This window comes from Ahaetulla prasina, chromosome 1 (assembly GCF_028640845.1).
Source record: "Ahaetulla prasina isolate Xishuangbanna chromosome 1, ASM2864084v1, whole genome shotgun sequence".
Classification (NCBI taxonomy): Eukaryota; Metazoa; Chordata; class Lepidosauria; order Squamata; family Colubridae; genus Ahaetulla; species Ahaetulla prasina.
The window spans coordinates 260,398,873-260,425,302 of NC_080539.1; the positions used below are offsets into that span (position 1 = coordinate 260,398,873).

The 26,430-nt window shown below is 37.5% G+C and overlaps 1 protein-coding gene and 1 non-coding gene across 7 annotated transcripts in view; one reads left to right on the top strand and one right to left on the bottom strand.

Annotated features, from left to right (window-relative positions):
• Positions 1-6,826: 6,826 nt before the first annotated feature.
• TRNAA-AGC (transfer RNA alanine (anticodon AGC)) lies at positions 6,827-6,899 on the bottom strand. The gene has a single exon. It is a non-coding gene; the product is annotated as a tRNA-Ala (tRNA).
• Positions 6,900-7,131: 232 nt separating this feature from the next.
• Positions 7,132-26,430, top strand: part of LOC131184888 (uncharacterized) — a 119,524-nt gene continuing 100,225 nt past the window's right edge. For 2 of the 6 annotated variants that reach the window (XM_058156746.1, XM_058156720.1), the window contains exon 1: positions 7,133-7,374. The gene's annotated coding sequence lies outside the window, so the exon portion shown is untranslated. Of the gene's footprint in view, positions 7,375-23,488; positions 23,550-24,909; positions 25,063-26,430 lie in introns of those variants that run through there. The other 4 variants (XM_058156736.1, XM_058156778.1, XM_058156728.1 and 1 more) reach the window with 4 other exon arrangements.

Sequence of the window (26,430 nt, forward strand, 5' to 3'; positions counted from 1 at the left end):
CTTTTTGGAGCTTCCCGAACTTGAATATAGAATCTAGTCGAGACACAAATGCGTGATGATAATTGCATTGAAAGGGAGAGACTAAGGGAACTAGAAAGGTGACGGCGCTAAAGTTCCTTAAATGCATTAAATCTGATACGGAAGGCTATGTAGACCCTTAATTCTTAAGGAGCTTTACCCCCACCGCGAATGTCACTCAAACGCTCCTAAGCAGGACAGATGTTTAAAATGGGGTGGGGGAATCTGCCATGGAGACAGCTAGGAAAATCTCATTCTACCCACGGCCCCCTCCCCGTTTCAATAACAAGTCTGATTGATTTTAAAGGAATACCAGATGTGATCGGCTGTTACGACTATGCTGACAATTATCCAGAGACCTTGGCTTGTTTGCATCTGTGGTTCCGCTTGCCAGGCCCAACTTAGACTGCTAGTTAAAAGACCGCATTCACAATTTCAGGAAGCCAGGAAATCTTGTAGCCTTTGGTTTTCAAATGTACACTTGCATGTTAGAGTGGTTTATAGTATAACAAATATTGTTAAACAGAAGTAACATCAGTTAAATTAATTGAAGTATGAAGTATTTCCATAACGCCTCACCTGAGTTGTCTGTGCTCATACAGATCAAACTGCTTGATTGAACAGTGAATATAAGCAGTGCATTTGCCAATTAAAAATGGCATAATATGTTTCACTGTAAAGAATAATATTTACCTATAAAACAATACACTTGGCTATAGTTATATTGCTATAACATTTGTAATTATCAGTGTTCCATCTTGTTTCAGAGCACTAAAGGCAGTAGAGAGTAACCAAAACATTTTGTCTTTAAGTGTCTATATATTGTATGTTTATCACTAATAAATTGTTTAAGTGACATATGTACTCTCCTGACATTTATATTACATTTGTACACAGAGGAAAGAGTTCTGAATTGGTTTTGGCAAAGCATTCTTGCTTTGTTTTTATAACATACTGCAAGAAGCTAAAATATTATAGAAAATGGAGGAAATATAAATGATCAAGAAAGGAAACAAAAGTCACTATATGGGCTTTGTATAAAACAAAATAATTGCTTTGTAGAAAGAAAAATTATATCATTTAACAAGGGTAGACTAAGAGGCTACAAAGGCAATAGTGTTAAGGTAGCTTTATTTATTAAATCTGATATTCTGCTACTGGCTGCTAATTCTGAAATAAACTTCTTCCCATCATCTTGTTAAATCACCATTCTTTCTCATTCCAGGATTATTATATATTCATACTAACATATCTGTATCTATCACTGCATATTGGCTAGGGAATTCAGTGAGTTGAAAGCCACTTACTTTAAAGTTGCTAAGATTGAGAAACACTACAATAGATATCAAAGACTACATGGAAATGTTTTCTATTTGGGAGAAAAATGGAAGCTAAACGCACAGTTTACTTCATGCCTGTTTTATTAACTGGCCCATGTAATCACTGTAAAGTATTAGAACATAATACTGTACTTGCAACTTGCTGAGTATAATTTGAAACTTGTCAGTGATATGTTTGATTTTAACATTCAGCTAAGGCCATGATCATAGTGAAAGAGAAACACATATTCTTGTCATTAAATAATCCATGTCTGATTTCTGGAACAGCAAAAATAATCTCAGCTGAATGAGTGGCAATCCAGTCTAGCATATCCAAAGATTATCCTAAATACATTGCAAAATGCTATTGCAGAACCAGGGAGCATGTTTTGAATAGTTGTGGATGCATTAAACACTTCTGAGGGTGGTCTCTTGATTTTGGCTGCACTTGGGCTCAAAGTACAAACAGCTGAGGAAATCTTGTCAGAATGTTTCTTCTATTCCACAAAATATTAAATAACATAAACACCAAAAACCAACCTAATATCAAAACAAATTGGAATTCTTTGTTCTAGGGCTCTTCAATTTTTTTCAAAATTTGATAAAATAAAAGGTTGCATTCTACTAAAAATGTAAGCTAGTCAGAGATTTCGGGTACTTCGGGTGCAGATTTCAAAAATTCACTCCAAATAAAACTTATTGCTTTTGTTATTGCAAAAGTTCTCAAAAATATGATTTACTTTAAAGAATAAATGTTCAGTAAAGATCTTGGATTACCAGAGGTTAAGTCGGTAAAATGGAGGGTTGTATTAATAATTAACTTTAGGGCTCCCAGGCAGCCTTTCTTGCTATGATTAGGTAATGATATAGGCATATTGTGCAAGATTAATGACCTGATGATGTCTGCATCACATAGGTATTTATTGTTATAATGATGACAATGCTAATTAAAACCACTGATAAAATCCCCCTAGAAGTGAATATACTTAACTAAATACACACACACACACACACACACTATTTGTGTAGTTTTAAGTCTCATATAGGCCTTTAGTACTCACAACTGTCTGTATAATAGAGGATTCCTCTTCTTACCATTATCATTAAAGAGAAGTTTGAATATAAGATATGGTGGCATAACTGGCACAGAGACATATAGTATATTTTAAAAACCCACAATATTTAACTATCTGTATTAAAACAAATATTTTAAAGTTATCTAGTTAATCAGGAGCACCTTTTAAATTGATTGCAAGTTTTTTAAAGGATTCAGATAACTAAGCCTACTAGGAGCTTCAAAAAGACCAAGCAGGTCTATGATTTTGAAATTCTGAAAGCTTTCAGAAATACTGTGAACATCAAAAATCAAAGTGATTTGCGGGGCAGGGGGTGGCTTTTCCCCAGATAGTAGTATAGGCACTTGGCTATGGCAGATGGCTGTACCAGAAGAGTATCAGTCAGCCTCTCATTGCATCACCAACATAGCAGCTTGGTACCTCGGTCTGAAGGCAAAAAAAGAGAACAGAAAATGTAGTGGGAGTTTAAGAGAAGGGATACATACTATTTCCCTTTTATTTTACTGAATATTTTTATTTTATTTGGAGTATTGCTTTTTTTCGTATAGAAATACAAACTGTGTATGGTAATTCAAAAATAAGAATTACCATACACATACATATTTTTGAGAATGTAGGTATTTGGCCAAGGAATTTCTAGATTTATACCAAGTGTGTATCTTCAATGTACACGCTCTATATTTACCTGCATTGTTACAAGCCTGATGGATAATGGCAATCTTGAAAAGGAAAGAAGGTGGATTATGTCTATGACTGTGAGGTTTGGCTCTGATCTACATTTTATAGGAAGATAATTTGAGATTAGATTCCATAGGGCTAAAGTGGGTCAAAGAAACTGCTGAGCTAAACACTTTCAAATCACACATTTTTGTGAGCTAGCCAAAATGAAAAACAGAGTGGGGAAGCAGGCACATATTTTATTAGGCGTAAGGCTCAGGATGTTATTATACTGAGGTTTATTAAACTTGCTGGCATAGTAGGAAAACAATATGCAGAAGAAAGTTCAGGATTACTGAGCTGGTTAGAAGTTTATTAATGTGACAGGATTAGTATGTATCATTAGAAAGCTAACTGTGCCAGAGAAAGATCCATCCTCATTTTGACACATCGTCTTTCTCTCTGATTTTTTCCTCTTCACTCCCCAGCAATAATTATAACCAAAGTACAAGTGTAAACCTGTTCCAGAATTCTCAAAATATAAAATAACATAATGGAAATTGATACAGTACAACAAAACACAAGAAACTCCACTTATTTTGTATAGACTTCCATGCTATTTGCTGAACAATCCAACTCAATTAAAAGGTTTTTTTGCAATGAGAAATATGTACACCAAAGCAGGAAGAAATAGAAAATGACTTTTTTTTTAGTTTGGTTTTGCATAGTGCATAGGGTATTATCCATATGAAATATTGCAGTTCCATACCTTTTTGTTCTATTTTTAATCTGATTTTTGTCCAGGTGTTTTGAGCTCTTTTCTTACCTTTAGATGGCAATTCTGAGTGTTTTTATTCTTTCTATGTAAGGTAGGGTAAAGGATTTTGTGTGTTTTAAAAAAGTAATATACACAACTGAAAGCTATAAAAAACCCAACTAAAAGTAGAGTAAAATGTTGGAGCCAAGTGACAGAAGTCATGCAAATTATGCAAAGATAATTTAACCAAATTTACAAATTTGTAAATTTACAAATTTACAAGTGTAAACCTGTATTATACCAATATTTATGGAGATGCTTGTTGACCAATGGCAATCCTATCTGATTACTTCATGAAATATCACAGCTCTTTTACAATAAGGATTTCATACATATAATTGGGGCTAAATTTAATAAATCAATCAATTTAAATCATAATAATAATAATTTAAATAATCAATTTAAATAATTGATAATTCAATAATTCAATAATAATAATAATAATTTAATAATAATTTAATAATATTATTAAATTATATTATTATATTATTATAATTATAATAATATATAATTATATAATATATAATAATATATAATAATAATAATATATTATAATATATAATAATAATATATAATTATAATTATTATAATAATTATATTATTATAATATTATTAAATTATAATAATTTAATAATTTAATAATAATAATTTAAATAATTGAAAATTCATAATTCAATAATTTAAATAATCAATTTAAATCATAATAATAATAATTTAAATCATTAAATTCAAATTTAATGATTTGAATGCCATGGAAAATATTAAGCATGTGAACATGCATTGTATCTTTTCCTTTGACCTGGAGTTAAACAATAAAGTGATGAATCTCACCTTTAAAAAAAAATCAGACTAGTTTCCCTCAACTTACAAATAAAAGATTGTGTGGTTGATGCTAAGGAAGAATTTTTCTCTATCCATTTTGTCAAAAATTACTTTAGCATTTAATTTTTTGACATGCTTTGTATTGATCCATCATGTAAATAGTGGACTAGTCAAATTGTCATATGTCCTATGCAGTTAAAATTGCATACAATATAGAATCAAAGACAGAGTTCTATCCATCCAATTCCATGCAAAAGATGCTAAAAACATGACATCCTTCTAACAGGGATCAAAAATGTAGTGGGTGGGGCCAGAACAAAAGCTAATTTGGATTTATTTCATCTCAAATCTCAGTGCAATTCTTATACATATACTCTCCAATCCTATTTCTAATATTTTTTCTTTTATGATGTCAAATGTTATAATTTGCTAATAACTTTTTAAAATCCCTGGGAAGTACATTGGAAGTTTTTAAGAGGATGTAGATTGCTAAGGTCTTGGATTGTGTTTCTTTATTCATATTGAGCACAATACTGGACCCTCCACATTATCGGTTGAATAAATTCAGTGACATGATGACTTGTTCCAGGCTGCTTTTCTGATTGGGACGTACCCTAATTCCAAGATCATTTATCAACAAATATCATGAGTTTTGATTATGGAAAATAAGTGGGGAAATAGCAAGAAAATACCTATATGCCATTTCTGATATACATCAGAAATCCTTACACATCCTTACAATCCTTCCTCTAGAATACGATAAATCCTCCCTACTTTCGGCTGCTCCCCACCTATATTATTGCATGGGGTCTGCATATCCATGAGGTATAACTCCAGGCTGAACGTGCCAGGAAAGGTTCCGATTACATCTTTTTTGCATGAAAGTCTGTAGAGATTCTCAGTAATTCAAGTCATGGTTGTCCCAAGGTTCTTTTTCTGGAGGCAACTGGACTTATTTTTTCTTTGAGGACATTTCACTCTTCATCCAAGAAGGTTCTTCAGCTCTGACAGCATAATGGGGAAGGGAAGGATTTATAATGACCAGACAGCTGGTCATTAGCATCCTTTTAGAGGGTCGTTGAAACACTTGGAGGAATTTCTGTGTCCTCAAGGTCTTCTTTGCATGGATAAACCTCTTTGATTCATTCACTCCTCCAAACCGAATTCTCTGGCATTATTGCAGGCCATTAGAGATCCGACATTTGCTGGAACAACGCAGCAGAGTGAAACTTTTGTGTTTCATTACAAGAGAGGTTTGTCTACCTGTTTGCGTTACGTGGCCTCACTGATTTCCACAGGGTCTGACTCTGCAGCACGTCCTACAAACCAAGGTGGTTAAGAGGTTTTGTTTTGTGCATGTGCAAAAACACACTCCATCTTTCCTAAAATAATTTCATGCTACCCGCTAGGGGGCAGCCTAGGCACATCTGAGGGGTTTGAGAAATCATAACGAACCTCTGTTTAACGAGGAATAATAATTTTAGGAAATAAAAAAGGAACGTTGGGCTTAGAGCTATTGGCAGTTGAAGAAAATATTACATTTTCATTCTTGAATGCAACGCATATTTCTCTAACCTAATGTTTAATTGATGTTATTATCTAGACCCAATAATAGTAGTTTGTCGGATGATTACATCCTTGCTGTTAAAAAACAGCTAATTTAGGGTCCGTTATAATTTCAGTAGAACTGATTAGCTAAAATATTAAAGAGGAAAATATTATTTTGTCTTCTTATACAATATTTTTTTCATTTTCGCATTACCTCTTCTCTGCAATCAATCAACCTGAATGTAATACTTGCTTATTGGTTTATTAACAGAACATTTTGTATGTAAATGTCTAGGATCCCATCTGGTGAAGCAATAATTAAATGCACATGAAGGGAGTACAGGAATAAGAAAAAGTTACAAGAACTTGTATTTTATTGTGAAGGAAAAAGACAAATCGGAATACCAGTTCTCTAAACTCACAGGCATTATGAGGAGTACCACAGATTTTTCATGAAGATTTCTTTCCAGTAAATGAATGTGACTTGTGAAATTTAGGATCGTTTAAAATACTGGATCGTTTAACACAATACAACGAATATCGATAAAAAACAGGGGGGGAAAAACACTTGGAGAATGCGGGCATCGATCCCGCTACCTCTCGCATGCTAAGCGAGCGCTCTACCATTTGAGCTAATTCCCCTTCCTTGTTTTGCCTCTTTTTCTTTGGCCCTATATAGCAATACCGAAAAAGTCTCCAAATCATGGTTAATGCTGTCTCCTTGACCTGTTCCCGAGTTCAGTGAATTGTTCTTCCAAATTTCGTTTCCTCAACTATAAAGCGAGCAAAGGAAAGAAGAAGGGCTGGGAACGCAGCCTCGCCAGAAAGCGGGATAGGGGGAAACTACACTTCCCATGACCCTTCAACAGCGCATGCGTCGCGCGGTTTTGCCGAGCGCGCCTCCGGGAGGAGAAACTCGAAGCGCCGCGGACAGCGGCGGGCTGCTCCTGATCGGGGCTCGCTTTGCATTGGGCGAGGCGGCGGCGGCGGCTGGCGCCGTTCATTACTCTTCTTCTCCCCCCTGGCGACCTCGGCGGCGGAGGATGGAAGAGCGGGGAAGAGGAGGAGGAGGAAGGCACGGCAGCTGGAGCAGCGCGGACCCCTCTCTCGGTTTGAGGTGAGCCTGAGGAGGGGGAGAGCCGGCGCCGGTGGTGGGTCGGTGCGGCGGCGGCCGCGGCAGGGGCAGCGGCGGCCGCCCGGGAAAAGACAGAGGTGGCCGCCTTCCCCGTCGGAAAGGCTCGGGGAGAAGCGTTTGTGGCGCTCCGTAGGGGCTCGGGAGGAAGCTGCCGGAGGAGGGTCGAGGGGCAGCCCCGCAGCTGCGGTCCCCGCCGGGATGGAGGTGCCTGGCCGCGCGCGCGCACACGCACGCGGAGGGAGAGCGAGAGAGAAAAGCCCAGACGGGATGACCCGTTTCTTGGGTGGCGCGTGTGGAAAAGGAGCGGGGCCGGGCGGGTTGAGGGAATCGGGGGTTGTGGAGGTGGCTTGGGGGGGGGGGAACCTGCGGGCGGGCTGCTCTGAGGCGCTCGCAAGAGTTGGGAGGCTCTTGTGTTACGGCGAAAGGGCGTATGTGGCTGCGAGCCTGGTATAGGCGAAATTGGGGACCGTGTCTGTCTAGGAGAGAGCAGGAAGGGTGTGTGTGTGTATGTGTGTGTTCGTGTGTGTTCAGCGGCTGGAGGATGGAATTCGTTTGCTGTGGGTGGCAGCTGGGTCGGGGAAGGGGATGTGCTTTGCCATTGTGTGTTGCACGGGGAGCTACTCTGGAAGCCTTTGTGGGATTCTGGGCAGGTCCCCTTTGGTTTGGGTTGAAAGACGGAAAGTGGAGAAAGGAAATAAGTAGGAATGGTAGGTAACCCGGGGGAGACGAATATTCATGCCAAGCCTGGGGACACCGGATGTATGAGAGGGAGAGAGAGAGAGAGACAGAAAAAGAGGATGCCGAGAAGAGTTGCATTTCTGATCTCTTCATGAAGCTCAACTTGAGGAACTTTCATGACTACAACAGTTAAGTTTGTGCTTTGTGTGCACTATGGGAGATCTTTAGAAGAGAGAGCTCCTCTTCTTGGAGGTGGGAAGTACTGGGGTTTGTGTAGGGGAAATCAATGAGCATCACAAGGTGCTGATGTGATTCTTGAAAGGAAACATGATCTTGAGAGTAACAGGCTTTTTCTGACTGTAAAGGGAAGGGAAGAAAGGGAATGATTTATGTTCCTTCCAGCGACCCAGGAAATAATTTAATAGCAACATCCAGGATCCAGACAAAGTTCACAGAGCCACTTCACAGACATGTGAACACTGCTGTTTGCCATCTTTTTACAGAGACCATGAGTAGCACTAAGTAATCTAAACCTCCTGCAGTTATTAGATGGGCTTGGTCCAGGTGTTTGTCTCTGTGCCAAAAAAAACCAAAAAAAACCCCGTCAGTATGAACACATACATTCATACAGTGGAAACTTTAAAACAGCTCATTGTCTGTTCTCATGCTTACGGGTTTTTTAGTTCTTCCTCTGACTAATAGTAAGCTTTGAGTTTGGTTGAATTACAAGTGATAATTTAAACTTGCTATGTAACTGAACTTGCATGATGCAATTACTTTTCTTTTGTAGTAGCAGTATAGAAAAGATAAGCAAAAACAATTGGGCTATCATATTTTTTTTAAATACAGAGAGCAATTTACACTGTATTCTAAAACAATTTCAGTTGTATAGAGCAGGATGGACTAAATGACTCAAAGCTAAAAACATGTGCAAATGTAGGCAAACCTCTGTATATTGAGACTAAGTCACATTCTTTTTATTGTGTTTTGGATTGATTTATGTGTTGCCACATCATGGAAATTTAATAAGCAATGAAGAATTTCTGATCTGAGTTGTGTGAATGAAACACTAAAATACATAGAATAGTATTTAGGGAATGTTGGACGTGTTTTCAATGGCTTATTGGTTTTCTCATCCATTAGTATCACACTTTTGAGGTACATTGATTAGAAACCAGATAAGGACCACTGGAATTATAGTTTATTTGTTGTAGGATATAATAACAAAATGTAACCTTGAAAGTCTGACAGAGTTTCTTTCCTTCTCCTTCTTAACCAAAGAATGTGAAGTCACCTCAGGTTTTTCATATCCTCATCCCTTTCAGATCTAAGTTAAATTAACCTTCATCAATGTACACACTCCTTCATTTCAATCAAATTATCTCCTCTACAATTAAGAAATGTTGAATCAGGTTAAATTTTGCTGAAGGTGTAGGATAAAACTTCTTAGCTACATTTTACCAAATTTACATATTTTTGAGATGCTCTTTAGATCAAGAGCCTTTTGCATAATTTTACACAATATATTATAGGTGTGTAGTGTAATATAATGATCAATGTATTGACTAGGACTCAGGAGCTCTGGCGCCCTTAATCGTAGCAACATTGAATGACTTTGGGCAAGTTATTATAGGCTAATTATTAATATGAATATTAATAGAATGAGACTATTGCCTTATACACTGTAAGCCGCCCTGAGTCTTCGGAGAAGGGCGGGATATAAATGTAAACAAAAAATATATATATATATAATTCTTACTTTGTAGAAATTGCTTGAATACTTTTTCTCTACATAACTTCATATGTGAACTAATCCTGGAATTGTTAAACTAGCTACTCATATTTTATAGAAAGATGAAATGTGTGGCAGTTGAGACTGCAGTGATTCTTAATATCACTAAGTTTGAATTTTTTATAAACAAGAAAACAGACATGATGTAATAACATTCCAACTAGACCACTGGATTTTTCTCTTTTTAGTCAAGCTGCTAAATTCTGTATAAGCAAAGAAGAATATAGATTGATTTTGCTTTGAAGCTTCAATATCAGTATTTGTGACGGGATACGATTTACTAGGTTACTTTTATGAGTAATTGAGGGCACACAGGTAAAAATTATTATTCACAATAAAGGATTGCAATGCTAGGAAGCAAAGCGTGTGAAACAGAAGCAGTGAAATGCTTTTCTGAATTGTACCTGCTAGTGAAAGCTAGCCATCTCTCAATACCAGAAGTTATTTTATTAGTACTGGTAGGTATTGTGAAAATTTTCATTATTATAAAGATAGGGAGATAATTTTTCATGGCAACTGTGAATTCCTAAATGGGTACTCCTGGACATATTTGTTTTGTTGTCTTTATTCCTAACTCATTTAACAGCTTGTGTTACAAGAACAAGAAACAATTAACTGAATGAATATAATGAGAAAATTGGCAATATTCTATAAGACACCAATATGAAGTCCTAAACTAGACACCCAAAAGTACCTGCTAGTTCTTTTTGAGCAACATGAAAATATTTCCAGAGTGAAGCTAGGCTCAAATTCAAATGGAGATTATTTGCCTTTTTATGTTCTGATGTTAAGAAACAAATTGCTTAAAGCTCTTTTCAGCAAGTAGAATCTGTATAAGCTCAACTTTTAGTATAAGCAGAAGCTGTTTTATATCTATTACTAAAAGCAGTTTAAGAATTTATAATTGTCCACTTTAGCAGTGTGAAAATTGACTATTTCTGAATTCCAAGATATAGGAAGTATACATTGCCTAATGTCTATTTTGTGTTAAAGGAGATAGCTTAAATAAAGTATAGATTAACGTTCAATTAAGCCATAATTTGTTTTACCAATGTTTTGGGGGAAAAAACCCGCATAGTATCCTGTTGCATTAATAGTATTAAACTATGCTTACTTTTCACAATGGTTGGATTCATACATCACGCTAAACTAAAATATGATGTAATGCAATGGAAGACCCCATTGAATTGATATTTTCTTTAAACCATGTGTCTTTGATTTATTGTGCTGCTAAGGAGATCAGATGTTTTACATTATTTTATTGTGTGAAATATGTAAGTTGTGATCCAATACAATACATTTCATTACAATGGGAGGGCAGTAATGGTGTGCTTAAGCTTCAGTTGAATTAATAATCATGATTTTTTTTTCTTTGAATTTATCCATAAGAAACAAGAGGCAGAGTTATGAACTTTTCCTTGCTCCAGTAGTACTACTGTTTCAGTAGTAATTAGTATCGCTAATTATTTGTCACAATTGATGATTTTGTAAAAAGAAAGGAAGACTAAGATATAACTGCTATAACTCACTGCTAGAAATAAGAGCAGAAAGGAAGGCTTTTACTCTTGAATGGAATCACTAAAAATCTTCTAGGCCTTTTAGAACCATTAATATTACATGTTAATTCAAAGCAAATAACTGAATATAGTGAAGTGTGTGTGTTTGTGTATATGAAATTACAGTACTACCGTCTGTTGAATAGTTATTCCCTTTAGCACATACAGACTTCCCTTGTTTTAGAAGTTTCTTGGCTTTAAACCAGGAAAAATGTTTTATGAGGCATGTGGTATCCATTCCAAGAGACCCAGCGAATATGTATATAAAATATGAAACTATTCTCTATATGATAGTGGTATATGGAATACCAAAGCATGTAAGGATTGATTAGGGGTTCTGTACAGTAAAAATCAGCCCAATTTTGTTGGGCCCATTTCTGATTCTATGATAGTTTATTTACCCGTATTACTAAATCTGCTCTTATATAACCTGTGGTTTTGTGGGGTTTTTTTGCTTCCTTTAATGCTTTTTAAATATTTTTTCCCATGGAAAATTCCTGACTCCCAACCACCAAATCTATCTTTTTCCTTTTTGTCGTTAATATTATGAAGCAGGGGTGAAATGCTCCCGGTTCGGACCAGATCGCACGATCCGGTAGCGATGGGGGCACGTAGTTTGGAGAACCGGTAGCAAAAATCCCTGCCCCCCCCACTGCCCACGCCTTGCTCTTCTCTGTCCCTGAAGCGTTTGGTGGTGATATAGCTGCAAACAGCCTTAAATGACTGCCCTGGCACTTCAAAGGGCCACACTACAGCTGATCAGCGCTGTAGGCAGCTAGTAGACCTCTATTTTTAAAGAAGGTAGATCAGGGCCTGTCAGTAAAAGGCAATTGGTAGACCGGGGTCCCTATTTTTAAAGAAGGTAGACCGGTGCCTCCCAAGTTTTGTATACTTTATTATTTTTATTATTTATTATTATTGACCATGCCCATTCAGTCACCTGACCAAGCCACACCCACCAATTAAGCCATCCCCACAGAACCGGTAGAGAAAATTTTTAGATTTCACCCCTGTTATGAAGCTATTCTTTAGAACATTGCAGAGAAATAGAACAATTAGGTTTGTTGAGATAGATTTATGTCAGCCGTTGAACTAGTCCACTTGCTCTTTCAGTTGGTGTAAGAGATGACAGAGTCGAATAATTAGAAAGCTGATGAGTTGCTAAATATTGCTAGTTCTAATACAACATAACCTGTTAAGATGATAACATAAAAATATTCTATAAATTTGGATTTTTAGGATTTCAGGTTTAATATAAAAATAAATGTGTAAAACTCAATTCTTCAGTTGTACCAGGTAAATATTGTATGCAGTCTATTCAGAAGTTTGCTGATAAAGTGGAGAAATGCAATTATTAATCATTCTATTGCAGGTGATTTATGCTCAAATAGAGGAATTCTACTGAATTTAATTGAGATTTCCAGGAGTTTAAAGTTTATCTGCATTAATTGTCTCATGGGTCTGTGATTAAACAAATCTGTCTCACTGATCTACAGTTACACACATTGATAAACAAACTCATTTTTTCATATTATTATCAGAACCTAGTTTGATACATGTTTGAATGAAACTCTAGAACTAGTTAGCAGGACAGTAGATGACTTGATATTTTCTTTCTTTAAAAAATTGTTATTGTCTCTGATCAGTTAAAAATACCCTCTTAATATTCTTAGTCACTAAAAGAGATTAATATGATTTTCTTCTTACAGTGGATCTCAGAGTAATTACTCTCTATTTCTTCAGGAAGCTTGAATATTTAATTAATATTTACTCATGGCTTGTGAGTAGCCATGAGTAAATTTGATGTTCAGTTTTATGTGATTTTATATTGGTTGGGCAAAATAGGGCCTCTGGTGGCTCAACAGACTAAGTCTGTCTGTTATTAACACAGCTGCTTGCAATTACTGCAAGTTCAAGTCCCACCAGGCCCAAGGTTGACTCAGCCTTCCATTCTTTATAACAGTGATTCCCAAACTGTGAGCCGCGGCTCCCCAGGAGCAGCATGGGCGCGCGGAATATCTCGCCCGCTGGGTCCGCGCTGATGCGCCATTTCTGGGCGTCTGGTGCGCATGCGCAGTTGCAGGTTGGATTTCCGGGAGCGGCGTCTGCGCATGCGCAGTTGCAGGTCGGATTTCCGGGGGAGCCGCGGGCGAAAAAGATTGGGAACCTCTGCTTTATAAGGTAGGTAAAATGAGGACCCAGATTGTTGGGGGCAATTAAGTTGACTTTGTATATAATATACAAATGGATGAAGACTATTGCTTAACATATTGTAAGCTGCCGTGAGTCTTTGGAGAAGGGCGGGATATAAATTCAAATTTTAAAAAAAACATGTAGCAGTAAAATTTCTTATTTTCAGATATATAATTAAATTGATTTTTTTGCTTTCTTGGAAACTTGTGGAAATAAAAACAGTACTACTAATTGACATTTTAAAGATATTATTATAAAACAGGATTTGTATGCTATCCTCTAGCTCTTATTTATTGCAGACTAGGAAGTGGTTGAAAACTAATAACTCTCCTTTAGACTGTATAAATCCTTAGTTCAAATTTCAGAGGTCATGAATTATGAATGGCCAAACTATGATGGTATGTATAGAATGGAAAAAGTGATGAACATACAGCATATCCTTCATTCAGTCCTACATGCTTGGCTGAGAGTAAAGTCAAATCATTTGAGATACTGATATGATCCTTTTATATTAGTGTTTCAAATATGATCGCTTAAAAATTGTTGATTCATGCAAAGATTCATTTGATACACTAAATTTCAAGTTTTATGTTTCGTATTAAAGAAGCTCTAGAAAATAGAAAAATCTGATAATTGAAAGTATTGTGGATGTTTTTAATTTCTCTTGTTAGCCATATTAAATGTAGTTAATTCCCTGTTTTCTTGTTTAAAAATACATTGCATCCTAACTGAAATATTTTTTCCCCAAAGAACTCTTTCTGCTGAATCTTTAAAATGAAAATGACAGTGTAAAACAATTAAACTAATAAATCCTACAATATTAGCAAGAGCACTAAGGCACTCTTAATTTTCTTAGCATTAAGGATGGAGGCCAAGTCTTCTAGATTAATTTTTAGAGATTAATTTTGGAGAACTCTGTGCAGGAGGTTGGATAGAGAGTGTTACTGGCTTACCTCTAACTTGGGAAATTGCCTTGTTTCCCTCTCACCTCTATTTAAAGGCACATAGAGCAGGTATATAAACAAAAATATTGGTAGGTTGATGTAAAATTATTTTTATGAGGTATTCCATTAAAATTAGAGAAGTGCTGTGTATTTGGCAACAGAAATCATTAACATAAATTGATAAATTTATGAATTTTCTAAATGATTCATCTGCTGAAAATGGAAAATGTTGTGGAATTATCTTTGTAATGCCAAAAGAGTCAAAAGCACTTCTGTTGTTATTTCTGTTGTTAGATTGCAAATATTTGGGCCCACATAATCTAAATAGGCAAATATCTGAGGTGATTAATATTGTGTTAAAGTAATGCTTTGACCATTTTTACAGGGAATATTGATAAAATATATTAAATCGTGGTGGTGCAGCAGTTAGAATGCAGTATTGCAGGCTAACTCTGCCTACTGCCAGCAGTTCAATTCTGACTGGCTCAAGGTTGACTCAGCCTTCCATCCTTCTGAAGTCAGTAAAATGAGGATCCAAATTATTGGAGGCAATATGCTGACTCTGTAAACCACTTAGACAGAGTTGTAAAGCTCTATAAAGTGGTATGTAAGTCTAAGTGCTATTGCTATCATATTTAATTATTTGATTTTTATGGGTGCTCATCCCATCTAAGCCATTTTTTCAAGTGTAATTAATTAATTTCTATTCTCTTTACACTAAGTGAAACCTGTTCTTAGAGCTAACAACAGTAAATATAAAAAGAGCAAATGTCTTCAATTCTCAGTGTATGTGTAATTTGTGATCATACTTTCTAATATATGTTTATTTGAAAGGAGGTAACAAGATTTTCATACATTAGAGCTGCATGTAAACTAAAAATTGATCTATATAAAGGTAGCCTTTAGATAAAAAAACATACTGAATTGAATACTTACAGGAAAATTAATATTTTAGAAACTTTGCTGGGCCCTTGATACAATAAATGATATTCTTTTGTATTTGCTAAAACATATTTTCAGAAAAGTAATGCACTATTTCAGTGATTTATTTAGAGCAACTCTGAATCAATTTTCAACTTCTGGTTAGAAATGTAGATTCTAATTTCTGTGATTTCCTCCCTCCCTTTTTGGGGGGTGGGGTGGGGGTCAATGAATGGCAACTTTTGCTAGCTGTAAATTTGCTCTCATGGACTGTCTGATGTCAGCATAATTATGTCCTTGTTAAAATCCAATTATTTTTGTAAGTATGAGCTTTCTGTCCTACTGTATTAGCCACTAGGAAACAATGGCATGTTGAAGCACATACTGTAAGATCAGATTTTATCTTTTGGGTCAGGCTAAATTAACTTTACAGTGTTGTGATACCCAAACTTGTCGATAGAGAAGCTATCCTTTTATTGCCTAATTTGAGCAGACTACAGAATCTCCAAACAAGACCAAATGATTTTATTTGGGGAATAAGATTGCTTATTTCATTGTAAGCATTCTTTGTCAAAATTGTCTGTTGATATACTTTTATGTCTACAACATGTAAAAATTGGCATATCAGTTTATAAAAATAAAACATACTTCCCTCTTTGAGCACCTTTTTTCCCTCAGATCAGAAACGGCAGGCGTTATGATCTCCCCTCATAGAAGAGCTTTTGTAGTGTATTGCTTTATTTGATTACTTGTTCTGTCTTTTTTCAGTTTTAACATCTCTATATTTAAGCTGTGATAACTTGTGCATAGTTGTTGTGGCTCCAGTCCCCCGCCCCCGGCATGGCCCCCTGCCAGAAAGTGACTCAGAGAGTGAGGGGGAAGGGCTGTCGGGGCTCTCCTCTGCAGGGCCGGCCTCTCTGGCTCAGCTCCAGGAGCCAGAGGCAGGCCAGGTGGAGGAGGTGACGAGGCCTCTGTCTCCTGTATCTCCCCCCGCCCAGGCAACGCTTCCAGACCCAGCTGTGGACAATCAGTCCTGGTTAGATCCCAGGTTTCATAGACAAGAGAGGCGGGAACAACAAAAGAAGGGGTGGGACAGGCCTAGACAGTGCTGAGTCACGGAGCCACACCCCACAGGGTATAAAAGCAGGAGGGGCTACTCTACTACTTCGTGACGGACAAAACAAACTGACTGGAGAAAACTTGAGTTGAACTATTTGACTGAGCATTTGGCCTGGATTGCTGTTTGTTTCTGACTTCCTGGTTGCTCCGGTAATGAGCTTCTGTGACACCGGCATCAGGGACGATAAAGAAAACCTTGGCAGATGTTCGTTGGTCTGCTGCCAGAGCTGATAGCTGCCATGGACTAAATTGCTGGCTAATTGAGTCAGTCCACGTGTCTCCTGGACTGAGGTGGGGGAGGACAGAACAATAGTATTCTGATGAAAATGTACAACATTTTGTAAAGTCATTCTGAAACTTCAGTTTTATTTTTACGTCATCTCCTAAGCTTCCCACATATGAAATTTGCCTTCTGTACAGAAGATCTCTATAATTTCAGAGTTATCCTTTAGCTTTTTTCTATGCTCCAAGATTCTTATCATAGTTGGAAAGTGTTTTGTCAAACCATATTAGCAAATATGTTTGTCTCAGTCTGCATTGCTTTACATTTGCTTACGCTGAGCTACATGGTTTGAAAGACTCATTTTGGAGATTTTCACAATCTCTTTTAAAAACAACTTCAAATAAATGTGTATTGTCAACAACCTTCACCATTTCCTTATTTCCCCATAATTCAGATCATTTATGAAGTTAAAAATTACTTAAATTCAATAATAATTTTGAAGGTTTCACTGACCTTGTACTGGTTTGTATTGGCTTAAAAATTATTTTAAAAAATGTTTTAGGTCTCATGAGGACACAGTATTACACTGCTGTTCTTAAAGCAGTAAGTCAGGGTAGTCCTTGACTTACAACAGTTCGTATAGTGACTATTCAGAGTTACAACATCACTGAAAAAAAGTGACCTATGACCGTTTTTCATATTAATGACCATTGCTGGGTCTTCATGTTCATGTGATAAAAAATTGAGATGCTTAACTCATATTTATGACAGTTGTAGTGTGAGATCATGCGATCACCTTTTGCGACCTTCTGACAAGCAAAGTTAATGGGGAAGCAGATTCACTTAGCACTTGTGTTACTAACTTAACAACTGCAGTGATTCACTTAAAATCTGTGGCAAGAAAGGTCATGAAATGGGACAAAACTCAGTCAACAAATCTCTCTCTTAATAACAGAAATTTTGGGCCCAATTGTGGTTGTAAGTCGGGACTACTTTTAGTATCTTTTTCAGGTTTCTACTGTAGTCAGAAAATGTTGCCACTGCTGTAAGAATCACATTAACTTTCAGGATGTAATAGCAGCTTTTTTCAAGCTCATGTAGAATCCTGAAAAAAAGGAAGTGTGCTTTAATGTATAGCAAAGAGATGCTGGCCTTGCAGGAATGCCTTTTCTTAAGAAATTTAAGTTTCCTTTGCATAGATCATAAATACTCATTTCTTAGATAAGAACTAAGTTAGCCTGATAAGTGCTATTCAGGAGATAAATACCTTTATCTGATAAATGGATTGTATGAAATAGATATTCCATTCATGCAGTTAAAACTTGACTTTTGAACACTCATTTTATTTGATTTTGTTTTAAATCCTACCTTTACTATTGGTTTAACTCAAGGTGGTGAACATACCTAATACTCCTTCCTTCTATTTTCTCAACATCAACAAACCTGTGAGGTGGGTTGGGCTGAGGGAGACAGGCCCAAAGTTATCCAGCTGGTTTTCATGGCAAAGATGGGACTAGAGCCAGTGTGCTTTATGGGCTCTGATGTTAGGACAATTATATATGCTGTACTGTAGGGGTGTTAAACTCAATTTCATTGAGGGCCACATAAAGGTTGCATTTGACCTTGGGGGGCTGGGGTGGGCGTGGCCAGTTTGATGTCACTTGTGTCTTGGGTGCCTGTGGTGGCCCAAGTGCTCTTCCAGTGAAAATGGGCTCCCAAGCTCAGTTTTCAGCCACGACAGCCTCCTGCAGCCAGCCCTCTGTCAGAAAAAATGAAGCTCGGGGAGGCCATGTATCCCCACTCCCCCGAGCTCCATTTTCGCTGGCAGAGGGATGCAGGAGGCCATCCAGGTTGAAAACAGAGCCTCCCAAACTCTATTTTTGCTGGCAGAGGCACTGTGGACCAGTCCTTCGCTGTTTCCAGGGCAGCCCCACGAGCCCAATCTAAGCACCCTACGTTGAATTTGACACCCTTGCTATACTGCTATGACATGTCTGAATGTACATAAGAACACAGGCAGTGCCTTGCTGGATCAAACCCCTGTCCCATCTAGCTGAGAAATCTGTTCTCACAGTGGCCAACCAACTGTGCAAGGAAGCCCCCTAGAAGCCTACCAACAGTGGCCTTCTGAGGCAGTTATTGCCATCAATGCTGATAGCCATTGATTCCCATGATGCATGAGTCCAACCCCTTTTTTGAAGTCATGCAAGCTGGTAGAAAAGTAAACCTGCTTTTCATCAAATGTTATAGGATGAAGCCACATGTTGTGGTCCACCAGCAGCCTGCGGAGCTGTCAATGGAGTCGGACAGTGATGAGGCTGAGGTGGGGCCATTGGGGAGTGAGGTATGGACTCCAGAGCGTCCAGAGACTGATAGTAGTGAGGCAGAGGAACAGGGGGAGCCTGTTCCTAATGCACGCATGAGAAGAGCTGCCAGAAGGCAAGAGCAGCTCAAGGAAAGAGGATGACTCTGGAGTAGGGCCAAGAGATGATTGGCCCCTCCCATAAGGCTTAAAACAAACCAGCAACGGCGTTTGGACTTTGCCAGAAAACAACGTTGGTATTTTGTCTTCTTGCATTTATTTTTATATCGGTGACTTCTGAAAGTTTGCCAAGAAAGGCCTTTGGCAGTTTGTCTAATTGGACCAAAGTTTGTGATAGGACTGAGGAATTTGTCTTGGGAGGAATTTGCTTTAATTTAGTTGAACTACACTGGGAATGAAGTAATTCTCAGCTGTTTGAATAAAGTTTGTTTTTTCACTGACTGAGTTCCTACTACCTACTTGGGCCTGGGTCACAACACCACCCTGAAATAGATATATTTTAATGAGCTTCTCATTCTGAATCAAACTTTTTTTTCTCTCTCTCTCAAGTTGATCAGGACCTTAGAGGAAATGCATGGTGACATCTGTGCTGAACACATATTAATGCCACTTTATTTCTGGACTTGATACAAAGTGTTGTATATTACCTTCAAAATCCAGATCACCTGAGAAATCCTTGGTGATTCTCTCCCCACTCCACTCATTAAGGTTATCCAAGGTGATGTGCTAACAATTACCATGAGATTGTGACATGCCAAATTGAGGCTGAGCCTTCTGTGTAGATGTCCATTTCTTAATGAATTAAGGAATCAAATATTTTGATTGGCTTTTAAAAAGCTTTAACAAATATCTACAGTATTGCAGTTGGGTTTTAATTATTGAAGTTTTTTACCGTGTTTCCCCAAAAATAAGACCCTATTTTTTTGAACCCTGAAATAAGTGCTTGGCCTTATTGCCATGCGCTCAAAAGCCCGATTGGGCTTATTATCAGGGATGTCTTATTTTGGGGAAAACAGGGTAGTATGCTTGGTTTTTAACTTGTTTTTGTGCTTTTTATTTTTGTAAACTACCAGGAAACATTGGTCATTAGTATTAAAAAAAATACTTATTTTTCTGGTTCAGATCCCTACTTAATACAGTTTGCTGCTCATAGAATCCATGATGAATAAATGTCCAGTCTCTCTTTGGATACCTTCAGCCAGATAGCTTGTTAGATCCTCTGCTGAAAAGTTTATGCTGCTACCATAATTGTTTAATTACCTGTATTTTTCGGACTTTAAGACGCTCCAAAGTATAAGATGCACCTAGCTTTTGGGGAGGAAAACAAGGGGAAAAAATCTGCTTTGCCTCCCAGCAATTTATCTCCTTGCAGCAAACAGCAAACAGCCTGGTCAGCTTCAGCATAGCCTGATTTAGCACAAGCAGCTGATTGGCGGCTGGATCGACCTCCCGGAATACTGCCTACCAGCTGTTCCAGGCTGCAGGTATTGCCGCTGCCATTGCTGCCATTGCCGCCAGTTGCTGTTGCCACCTATTGGTGCCTCCACCTGCCCCATTTTAGGCCTCCGCACGTCCCATTTTTGGCCCATTCCAGGCCATGGGGATCGCTGGTGCCTATCCCTTCTGCCTGGAATGGGCCAAAAATGGGATGCGCGGAGGCTGAAAATAGGGTTTGCGGAGGTGGCGATAGTTGGCAGCAGCATTGGGCGGCGACAGCAGTGATGGGAGGTGGCGATCCCTGCAGCCTGGAACAGTTGATGGGTGGTATTCTGGAAGGCTGATCCAACAGTTAATCAGCTGCTTATGCTAAATCAGGCTGTGCTGAAGCTGACCAGTCTGTTTGCTGTTTGCTGTAAGGAGGTAAATTGCTGGGATGCAGAGGCCAAAGGGAGGGGGGCGGCGAGTGGGGGGGCGCTTTGGCAACATTCGCTGTATAAGACACACAGACATTTCCACCCACTTTTTTTGGGGGGGGGGAAGTGCGTCTTATACACCAAAAAATACAGTAAATGCTATTGAATTCATATTCAGTTCTGAGTCAACATATAGAAGATAGCACTGTTAATATTAACTATGACAATGTACAATCCAGAGCACTACATAGCCAGATATCTAGTCTAATTGTGTTATTGTGAAATCTGATCATTTCTGAATAGATCATATGTGATAGATGTACTACATACAGAATGTGAGATCTGTGCTTTATTAGTGTAAAACTCACATAGGCATACATATCAAAATATAGATTTATATGCTATCTCCTATTTTTGAATATATTTCTCTCCTATAGGACACACACACACACACTATTTTGAATATATAATGGGTAGTGTATAGATAGAAATTTGCTGCTGAATTTTGTATGCATAAATTTTTGCAGGTGTTCATATGTTTGAAGATGCCCTTTGTTTTATTTAGTAAGCAGTTTTTTCAATCCGCCAATAATTGTGTCCTCATTTGAAACACTGGAGTCTGTCAAGAAATGTTCCCTAATATGCATTTTGCTTGACTCTTTGCTTTCTGTCTACGAACATCTGTGGTTTTGTGTGTTTCTGAACAGGATGTTGCAACTGAACTGATGCAGCATCAGGTGAAGCTTGAAACTGCCCACAAATAGAACAAGTTTTTATAGACAAAGCATGCCAACTGAGTACAACTTAATGTCAGTGGACTAAGCAGGTATCAAAGTTGCTGTATCGGGTGGTGGTAGGAAATTATTTAGCAAGTGACTAAAATGTCCTTCCATGTTGATTACTGAAAATCCAAAAATGATCCCAGGTTCTCTAAAGCTGAGTGTAAAACCATCAGCAAAGCCATGACTTTGGAGTGCTGTTCATACCAGCATGAATGTCTTAAGCCTCTTGAAGACTCCATTCGAGCCTTTGTAGAGTCTTAGGAACCCAAGTTTGAAAAATCCCAACGTAGATGATCCCTGGTAGACATCAGAGTAACTCTTAAGTAGCAAACCAAAAACAAAGAAAAAATCCTTCAGGGAATGTGGGAACAGTGTAGAGATTGACTCAACTTCTGCTTTCCAGTAATGCTTTTAATTACATGTAGTATGCTTGCTATAAAATTGTATTTATTTTTCCATAACATGTACAGTATGTGTATATGGAAGAATAAACTCTAAAGATCTTTCAATAAGTATTTACCAAAAAATCAAAACCAAAAATTAGTACTATACTACGATACTAATTTTATTGAACATCAGAAATTCCAAGAAAATCTCAGCAATAATTACTATATAGAATGGCAAAAATGTGAGAGCAAATGTGAAAGGGGAGGGGGATAAAACGTTGAATGTGGGAATTATAGAGCTATCATACAGGGGACTGTGTTCTTCCTTTGTTTTTTTAAACCTAATGGTGAGATAAGTTTTTACTTATATGAAGTAGGTAAATAAAATAGCAAAATTTTGACAGCTACTCTATAGGTGAGAGAGATGCAGTGGTGAAATTCAAATTTTTTACTACTGGTTCTGTGGGCGTGGCTTGATGGGCATGGCAGAGGAAGGATACTGCAAAATCTCCATTTCCACCCCATTCCAGGGAAAGAATACTCCAAAATCTCTATTCCCACCCCACTCCAGGGGAAGGATACTGCAAAATCCCCATTCTCCTGCAGTGCGCTGAGAAGGGACGTTCAGATGAGCCAACGTCCATTCCTCCCACTCTTGGGGGAAGGATATTGCAAAATCTCCATTCCCACCCCAGTCTGGGACCAGCCAGAGGTGGTATTTGCTGGTTCTCTGAACTACTCAAAATTTCTGCTACTGGTTCTTCAGAACCTGTCAGAACCTGCTGGATTTCACCACGGGAGATCAAATAAGTGGAGCCAAATATATATCAACATTAGATCTCCCTTAATCAAAGGAGAAAACAGCCTTTGGAACACCATAGGGCTTGCTAATATTTAGGATTCTGAATCAAGAATGGAGAGGTAAAATTAGAAAGAAAGAAAATACTTGATCCAGGACCTGATGGCCATTCTCATGCCCCCCTATTTCCCCACTGTGATCTCTCCGGAGGAGAGATGTGGGTGTGGACCATTCTTCTGGGCGGTCCTATGTGCGACTTGACTTTTTTTTTTTTTGGCCTGATTGATTACAGACACTGCTGCCTAGCCATCCCGATTTGGCAGTCAGGTGACGGGTACTTCCCACTTTGGTCACCCTCTGCCCTTCCAGAGCGCTTGGATCCTCTTTTGACTGTTTTAGCAGTCCCACACCCTTGAGTGCAGCCATCCTTCTAAAGAGGCGTCTGTGATGGTGCTGCCAGGTGAACATATGCAGCATGTTGTAAACTAATCCTTTCCTGCCTTCTCCTTCTTTCTCCCACCTTCTAGGTTGGAGCTGCAGACAGATTTGTTCATATTGGCAAAAGTTCGCAACATGAAAATTTGTAAAGTGAGTAATGACTGAAATATGAAAATAAGTAACATCCAGAAGAGCTAGGAAATAGCCCCAATAGAGCTAAGGGCTATAGGAATAATAAAAGGTAGAATGTAGAGATACAAGTTCATAAATTAAATAAGAATTATAGTAAATAGAAAAAGTTAGCTTAAGATTGACAGTAAGAAGCAGGGTAATTGCAAACATTTTTGCATAGTAAAACAACATTTAGCACTAGGGCAAAAAACTTCGTCTTTATACAGGGAGCAACTCTTCAAAGTGTTGATGAATTCCCCAAAAGCTACTTATGACCCAATTTCAAACTTACGATGGCTGCACACACACATGCCCTGCAGTCACATGGGCACAATTGGGGTACTTGGCAACTGGCTTGCTTTTATGGCCATTTGTAGAGTCCTGCAATTTCATGATTTTGATGTTTTATGGTTTTAGCTGGTTTCCTGCATTTACTTTTGATTTCCAGGAAAAGCGCCTATTGGATAAAATGGATTCACTTAATGAACATGGTGTTCACTTAATGACCATCGCAAAAATCATAAATTCAGGTGAGATCACATAGTGACTGTCTTAACAATTGCAACAACTATCATAATTCTGGACTTAATTATAGTCATAAGTCGAGGACTGCTGTATCTGTGACTATACCAGCTTGAGAAATCCTTAACAATATGTGTATTTATTTATTTACTTACAAAAATGTATATACCACCCAGCTCATAACGTCTCCAGGGATTTTACAAAATTAAAAACAGGCACCACCACATCAAAGGCAATGAACTCCAGCAAAAAATTATATGCCACCAAAGCAAGAGCTGTAAAATTGCTATAAATCTTTTTAAATACTCTAAAGTCAACCACCAAGCACCCGATTAAATAATATAGTCTTTAGAATCTTTGAAACACCAATTAGAAGAGTGCAGGGCCAATCCCCTAAGGCAGGGTGTTCCTTAGGAAGGGCTATTATAAGGTTTGTCTTCAGGGCCATATCCCTCTGATTTGGTAAAGTCAGTATGTTTTCAGCAAATGTGTTGTGAAATGGAGAATACCTGTTAATTCTTCTCACTTTTTTAGTATTTAAAATGAATGAATTCAATTGATTGGCTTCAATATAAGGTTCCTCATTTCACATGGAAGAGAATTGGTTTTATAGTGTGGGATTTTTAAAAAAAATGTTACATTAAGATTCCATAAAGATTGATGATGTTGCTGTTGCTGATAATGATTACATGAAGCAACGTTACTTGTGAACCTGTTTGGCTGGAAATGGGATAGGGTACTGATGTTTGTTTTGTTGCGGCAAGATATAAGAAGGGTGTGGTTGTTCCTAGTTATTATTTGATGTGGTTCAGTATCCTGTCAATCCTATAGTAAGCTTGGGACTCAGATGTTGAGCACAGAAAATGCTGGAGTTGTACAACAGTTTCGGTCAGTACTTCTGTGTACTGCATTGGCAAGCCTGAAAAGTTGGAGAAAGAAGGAAAGTAGCCTATCTTGGGATATTTTTGAGGTGGGTTTGGGATTGAATAATAATGGAGGGGGAAATAAAAAAGCCTAAATGATATTTTATGCACCTGTTGATATTATTGTGAATTTATCAGTTTTTACTTCTTTCACGTCTTATATAACATAATACTGCCTTCCTGTGAATAGAAATAATGTGCTTCATTGGACAGATTCAGAATTTTAGGAGAAAGAAAATGATTTCTACTTAAATGTAGGGAGAAGAATTTAACATTTAATTTGAATTTATAAGTATTTTGTTGTGAAACGGCATTTCTTCTAAAAACAAAGCCATATGACCGCGAACTGTATGCTTATGAGAGAGGCTATTCAGCTCAATGAGACTGATATCTGAATGAATATCAGTAGTAGCCTCCCTTACCCTGATATACATTTATTGAATTTCCAGAATTCTCACTTTATACTGATGATTTGGGGAGTTGAAATCCAGCATATGAAGATTTTTAAGTTAGGGAAGACAGATGTAAATTAGAATACATTTTTAAAAAACAATCTGGAACTGTACTTAATACATTCACTCTTTTTACCTAACTTTTTACCTTGTCATTTGTATTTTGTTTATAAAATGGATAGGAAATAGGACTTTTCGGGATCTGTGAATTTGGGCTGGCTTGTTTCTCTTTCAGAATATCTGCTTATTTTGCTTACTATTATTGTTCTGTAAGATACTCCTTATAATCAGAAGTATTCTATTTTTCATGGCTATGCATTTAAGAGTATGTTGTTCAAATTATGATAATCAGATGGGTAAAAAGCCACTAAGTCTTAATTGTTGCAAAAGGAGAAATACTGATATTTATTCCTAGAATTTAGTACTGTGCTCTTGAGCCACAATAATATAATTAGATCATTAAATAATCAATCCCGGCCAGTCAACTATCATCTTTAGCGTATGTTCTGACAATCACGCATGACAAAAACAAAATAACTGCTCAAGTTTTATCTGCTACTGAGACAGAATTTAATGTTAGGCTTATACAATTGCTATATTAAGTAAACCTAGCATGCTTGTTTAAGTTTTATACAAGGTGTTAGTTTTTACATCAACCTGATACTAACACATAATTGCATGAAATTTATTACTACCAAAATATATTTGTCACAGGAAATTGGTGGGGTGGTGTAATATGTAAATCACTGATTATAAAAATATGTGCAGGACTCACAGAGCCAATCTTTTACTATTATTTATTTGGCATCTGTATATGAATATATTTTGTCTCATGATATAATTTTTAGTCTTTGATGATAACTCATAATTCTCTTCTGTATCAAAACAATCAGAAGTGATCATGGCCTTGGCTTATCTAGTGGGCATGCATGATCTCATATTTGCCTTGGAAGACATAAGTTC